Source organism: Chiloscyllium plagiosum, unplaced genomic scaffold, assembly GCF_037043375.1.
Source record: "Chiloscyllium plagiosum isolate Xiang-an unplaced genomic scaffold, Cpla_swu_hap1 HiC_scaffold_19, whole genome shotgun sequence".
Classification (NCBI taxonomy): Eukaryota; Metazoa; Chordata; class Chondrichthyes; order Orectolobiformes; family Hemiscylliidae; genus Chiloscyllium; species Chiloscyllium plagiosum.
This window is the reverse complement of record NW_028270157.1, coordinates 77065202-77072220: the sequence shown is the minus strand read 5'-3', so window position 1 is coordinate 77072220 and position 7019 is coordinate 77065202.

The window sequence follows — 7019 nt, the reverse complement described above, 5'->3', positions numbered from 1 at the left end:
TGAGAGAGAGGGTTATCAGACAGGGTTCTTGTGTGAGAGAGAGGGATATCAGACAGGGTTTGTGCGTGAGAGAGTGGGATATCAGACAGGGTTTTTGTGTGAGAGGGAACAATATCAGACAATGTTGGTGTGTGAGAGAGAGGGATATCAGACAAGGTTTGTTTGTGAGAGAAGGATATCAGACAGGGTTTGTGTGTGAGAGAGAGGGATATCAGACAGGGTTCTTGTGTGAGAGAGAGGGATATCAGACAGGGTTTGTATGTGAGAGACAGGGATATCAGACAGGGTTTTTGTGTGAGAGGGAACGATATCAGACAATGTTGGTGTGTGAGAGAGAGGGATATCAGACAAGGTTTGTTTGTGAGAGAAGGATATCAGACAGGGTTTTTGTGTGAGGAATAGGGATATCGGACAGGGTTTGTGTGTGAGAGAGAGGGAGATCAGACAGGGCTGGTGTATGTGAGAAAGATATCAGACAGGATTTGTGTGTGTGAGAGAGATATCAGACGGGGTTTGTGTGTGAGAGAGGGATATCAGACGGGGTTTGTGTGTGAGAGAGGGATATCAGAGAGGGTCGGTGTGTGTGAGGGAGCGATATCAGACAGGATTTGTATGAGAGAGAGGGTTATCCGACAGGGTTTGTGTGTGAGGAAGAGGGATATCAGACAGGATTTTTGTGTGAGAGAGAGGGATATCAGACAGGGTATGTGTGTGTGAGAGAGGGATATCAGACAGGGTTTGTGTGTGTGAGAGGGGGATATCAGACAGGGTTTGTGTGTGAGGAAAAGGGTATCAGACATTATTTTTGTCTGAGAGAGAGGGATATCAGACAGTGTTTGTGTGTGAGGAAGAGGGATATCAGACAGGGTATGTGTGTGTGAGAGAGGGATATCAGACAGTGTTTGTGTGTGAGAGAGTTGGACATCAGACAGGGACGGTGTGTGAGAGAGAGGGATATCAGAGAGGGTTTGTGTGTGAGAGCAAGGGATATCAGGCAGCGTTTGTGTGTGAAAGATAGGGATATCAGACAGAGTTTGTGTGTGAGAGAGGGGTATCTGAGAGGGTCTGTATGTGAGAGAGAGGGATACCAGACAAGGTTGGTATGCGTGAGAGAGATATCAGACAGGGTTTGTGTGTGAGAGAGAGGGAGATCAGACAGGGCTGGTGTATGAGAGAAAGATATCAGACAGGATTTGTGTGTGTGAGAGAGATATCAGACGGGGTTTGTGTGTGAGAGAGGGATATCAGACGGGGTTTGTGTGTGAGAGAGGGGTATCAGACAGGGTTTGTGTGTGAGAGAGAGGGTTATCAGACAGGGTTCTTGTGTGAGAGAGAGGGATATCAGACAGGGTTTGTGCGTGAGAGAGTGGGATATCAGACAGGGTTTTTGTGTGAGAGGGAACGATATCAGACAATGTTGGTGTGTGAGAGAGAGGGATATCAGACAAGGTTTGTTTGTGAGAGAAGGATATCAGACAGGGTTTGTGTGTGAGAGAGAGGGATATCAGACAGGGTTCTTGTGTGAGAGAGAGGGATATCAGACAGGGTTTTTGTGTGAGAGGGAACGATATCAGACAATGTTGGTGTGTGAGAGAGAGGGATATCAGACAAGGTTTGTTTGTGAGAGAAGGATATCAGACAGGGTTTTTGTGTGAGGAATAGGGATATCGGACAGGGTTTTTGTTTGAGAGAGAGGGATATCAGACAGTGTTTGTGTGTGAGAGAGTTGGACATCAGACAAGGTTTGTGTGTGAGAGACAGGGATATCAGATCGGGTTTGTGTGTGAGGAAGAGGGATTTCAGACAGGGTTTTTGTGTGAGGAATAGGGATATCGGACAGGGTTTTTGTGTGAGAGAGAGGGATATCAGACAGAGTTTGTGTGTGTGAGAGTTGGACATCAGTCATGATTTGTGTGAGAGAGAGTGGGATATCTGACAGGGTTTGTGTGTGAGAGAGAGGGATATCAGACAGGGTCGGTGTGTGAGGGAGAGGGTTATCCGACAGGGTTTGTGTGTGAGAGAGAGGTATATCAGACAGGGTTTGTGCGTGTGAGAGTGGGATATCAGACAGGGTTTTTGTGTGAGAGAGAACGATATCAGACAGAGTCGGTGTGTGAGAGAGAGGGATATCAGACAGGGTTTGTGTGTGAGGAGGAGGGATATCAGACACGGTTTTTGTGTGAGAGAGTTGGACATCAGACAGCGTTTGTGTGTGAGAGCGAGGGATATCAGACGGGGTTTGTGTGTGAGAGATGGATATCAGCGAGCGTCGGTGTGTGTGAGGGAGGGATATCAGACAGGATTTGTATGAGAGAGAGGGTTATCAGACAGGGTTCGTGTGTGAGTGAGAGGGATATCAGACGGGGTTGGTGTGTGAGAGGGAGAGATATCAGACATGGTTTGTGTGTGAGAGAGAGGGATATCAGGCAGGATTTATGTGTGAGAGAGGGATATCAGACAGGGTTTGTGTGTGAGAGAGAGGGATATCAGACAGGGTTTGTGTGAGAGAGCGAGGGATATCAGACAGGGTTTGTGTGTGAGAGAGAGGGATATCAGACAGGGTATGTGTGTGTGAGAGAGGGATATCAGACAGGGTTTGTGTGTGAGAGAGATGGATATCAGACAGGGTTTGTGTGTGAGAGAGAGGGATATCAGACAGGGTTTGTGTGTGAGAGAGAGGGATATCAGACTGGTTCGGTGTTTGAGAGAGAGGGATTTCAGGCTGGGTTTGTGTGTGTGAGAGAGGGATATCAGACAGGGATTGTGTGTGACAGAGGGCTATCAGACAGGGATTGTGCGTGAGAGAGTGGGATATCAGACATGGTTTGTGTGTGAGAGAGAGGGATATCTGACAGGATTTGTGTGTGAGGAAGCGGGATATCAGACAGGGTTTTTGTGTGAGAGAGAGGGTTATCGGACAGTGGTTGTCTGTGAGAGAGTTGAACATCAGACATGGTTTGTGTGTGAGAGAGAGGGATATCTGACAGGATTTGTGTGTGAGAGCGAGGGATAACAGACGGGGTTTGTGTGTGAGAGAGGGATATCAGAGAGGGTCGGTGTGTGTGAGGGAGGGATATCAGACAGGATTTGTGTGAGAGAGAGGGTTATCAGACAGGGTTTGTGTGTGAGAGAGAACGATATCAGACTGGTTTGGTGTTTGAGAGAGAGGGATATCAGGCTGGGTTTGTGTGTGTGAGAGAGGGATATCAGACAGGGTTTGTCTGTGTGAGAGAGGGATATCAGACAGGGTTGGTGTGTGAGAGAGAGAGATATCAGACAGGGTCGGTGTGTGTGAGAGAGGGATATCAGACAGGGTTGGTGTGTGTGAGAGGGGGATATCAGACAGGGTTTGTGTGTGAGGAAAAGGGTATCAGACATGATTTTTGTCTGAGAGAGAGGGATATCAGACAGTGTTTGTGTGTGAGGAAGAGGGATATCAGACAGGGTATGTGTGTGTGAGAGAGGGATATCAGACAGTGTTTGTGTGTGAGAGAGTTGGACATCAGACAGGGTCGGTGTGTGAGAGAGAGGGATATCAGACAGGGTTTGTGTGTGTGAGCAAGGGATATCAGGCAGCGTTTGTGTGTGAAAGATAGGGATATCAGACAGAGTTTGTGTGTGAGAGAGGGGTATCTGAGAGGGTCTGTATGTGAGAGAGAGGGATACCAGACAAGGTTGGTATGCGTAAGAGAGATATCAGACAGGGTTTGTGTGTGAGAGAGAGGGAGATCAGACAGGGCTGGTGTATGTGAGAAAGATATCAAACAGGATTTGTGTGTGTGAGAGAGATATCAGACGGGGTTTGTGTGTGAGAGAGGGATATCAGACGGGGTTTGTGTGTGAGAGAGGGATATCAGAGAGGGTCGGTGTGTGTGAGGGAGTGATATCAGACAGGATTTGTATGAGAGAGAGGGTTATCAGACAGGGTTTGTGTTTGAGGAAAAGGGATATCAGACAGGATTTTTGTGTGAGAGAGAGGGATATCAGACAGGGTTTGTGTGTCAGAGGGAGGGATATCAGACAGGGTTTGTGTGAGAGAGAGAGGGATATCAGACAGGGTTTGTGTGTGATAGAGAGGGCTATCAGACAGGGTATGTGTGTGTGAGAGAGGGATATCAGACAGGGTTTGTGTGTGAGAAAGATGGATATCAGACAGGGTTTGTGTGTGAGAGAGAGGGATATCAGACAGGGTTTGTGTGTGAGAGAGAGGGATATCAGACTGGTTCGGTGTTTGAGAGAGAGGGATTTCAGGCTGGGTTTGTGTGTGTGAGAGAGGGATATCAGACAGGGATTGTGTGTGACAGAGGGCTATCAGACAGGGATTGTGCGTGAGAGAGTGGGATATCAGACATGGTTTGTGTGTGAGAGAGAGGGATATCTGACAGGATTTGTGTGTGAGGAAGCGGGATATCAGAGAGGGTTTTTGTGTGAGAGAGAGGGTTATCGGACAGTGGTTGTCTGTGAGAGAGTTGAACATCAGACATGGTTTGTGTGTGAGAGAGAGGGATATCTGACAGGATTTGTGTGTGAGAGCGAGGGATAACAGACGGGGTTTGTGTGTGAGAGAGGGATATCAGAGAGGGTCGGTGTGTGTGAGGGAGGGATATCAGACAGGATTTGTGTGAGAGAGAGGGTTATCAGACAGGGTTTGTGTGTAAGTGAGAGGGATATCAGACAGGGTCGGTGTGTGAGAGGGAGGGATATCAGACATGGTTTGTGTGTGAGAGAGAGGGATATCAGGCAGGATTTATGTGTGAGAGAGGGATATCAGACATGGTTTGTGTGTGAGAGAGAGGGATATCAGACAGGGTTTGTGTGTGAGAGAGAGGGATATCAGACAGGGTTTGTGTGTGAGAGAGATGGATATCAGACAGGGTATGTTTGTGTGAGAGAGGGATATCAGACAGGGTTTGTGTGTGAGAGAGATGGATATCAGACAGGGTTTGTTTGTGAGAGAGAGGGATATCAGACAGGGTTTGTGTGTGAGAGAGAACGATATCAGACTGGTTTGGTGTTTGAGAGAGAGGGATATCAGGCTGGATTTGTGTGTGTGAGAGAGGGATATCAGACAGGGTTTGTCTGTGTGAGAGAGGAATATCAGACAGGGTTGGTGTGTGAGAGAGAGAGATATCAGACAGGGTCGGTGTGTGTGAGAGAGGGATATCAGACAGGGTTGGTGTATGTGAGAGGGGGATATCAGACAGGGTTTGTGTGTGAGGAAAAGGGTATCAGACATGATTTTTGTCTGAGAGAGAGGGATATCAGACAGTGTTTGTGTGTGAGAGAGGGATATCAGACAGTGTTTGTGTGTGAGAGAGTTGGACATCAGATAGGGTCGGTGTGTGAGAGCAAGGGATATCAGGCAGCGTTTGTGTGTGAAAGAGAGGGATATCAGACAGAGTTTGTGTGTGAGAGAGGGGTATCTGAGAGGGTCTGTATGTGAGAGAGAGGGATACCAGACAAGGTTGGTATGCGTGAGAGAGATATCAGACAGGGTTTGTGTGTGAGAGAGAGGGAGATCAGACAGGGCTGGTGTATGTGAGAAAGATATCAGACAGGATTTGTGTGTGTGAGAGAGATATCAGACGGGGTTTGTGTGTGAGAGAGGGATATCAGACGGGGTTTGTGTGTGAGAGAGGGATATCAGAGAGGGTCGGTGTGTGTGAGGGAGCGATATCAGACAGGATTTGTATGAGAGAGAGGGTTATCAGACAGGGTTTGTGTGTGAGGAAGAGGGATATCAGACAGGATTTTTGTGTGAGAGAGAGGGAGATCAGACAGGGTATGTGTGTGTGAGAGAGGGATATCAGACAGGGTTTGTGTGTGTGAGAGGGGGATATCAGACAGGGTTTGTGTGTGAGGAAAAGGGTATCAGACATGATTTTTGTCTGAGAGAGAGGGATATCAGACAGTGTTTGTGTGTGAGGAAGAGGGATATCAGACAGGGTATGTGTGTGTGAGAGAGGGATATCAGACAGTGTTTGTGTGTGCGAGAGTTGGACATCAGACAGGGACGGTGTGTGAGAGAGAGGGATATCAGAGAGGGTTTGTGTGTGAGAGCAAGGGATATCAGGCAGCGTTTGTGTGTGAAAGAGAGGGATATCAGACAGAGTTTGTGTGTGAGAGAGGGGTATCTGAGAGGGTCTGTATGTGAGAGAGAGGGATACCAGACAAGGTTGGTATGCGTGAGAGAGATATCAGACAGGGTTTGTGTGTGAGAGAGAGGGAGATCAGACAGGGCTGGTGTATGAGAGAAAGATATCAGACAGGATTTGTGTGTGTGAGAGAGATATCAGACGGGGTTTGTGTGTGAGAGAGGGATATCAGACGGGGTTTGTGTGTGAGAGAGGGGTATCAGACAGGGTTTGTGTGTGAGAGAGAGGGTTATCAGACAGGGTTCTTGTGTGAGAGAGAGGGATATCAGACAGGGTTTGTGCGTGAGAGAGTGGGATATCAGACAGGGTTTTTGTGTGAGAGGGAACGATATCAGACAATGTTGGTGTGTGAGAGAGAGGGATATCAGACAAGGTTTGTTTGTGAGAGACAGGGATATCAGACAGGGTTTGTATGTGAGAGACAGGGATATCAGACAGGGTTTTAGTGTGAGGAATAGGGATATCGGACAGGGTTTTTGTTTGAGAGAGAGGGATATCAGACAGTGTTTGTGTGTGAGAGAGTTGGACATCAGACAAGGTTTGTGTGTGAGAGACAGGGATATCAGACCGGGTTTGTGTGTGAGGAAGAGGGATTTCAGACAGGGTTTTTGTGTGAGGAATAGGGATATCGGACAGGGTTTTTGTGTGAGAGAGAGGGATATCAGACAGAGTTTGTGTGTGTGAGAGTTGGACATCAGTCATGATTTGTGTGAGAGAGAGTGGGATATCTGAGAGGGTTTGTGTGTGAGAGAGAGGGATATCAGACAGGGTCGGTGTGTGAGGGAGAGGGTTATCTGACAGGGTTTGTGTGTGAGAGAGAGGTATATCAGACAGGGTTTGTGCGTGTGAGAGTGGGATATCAGA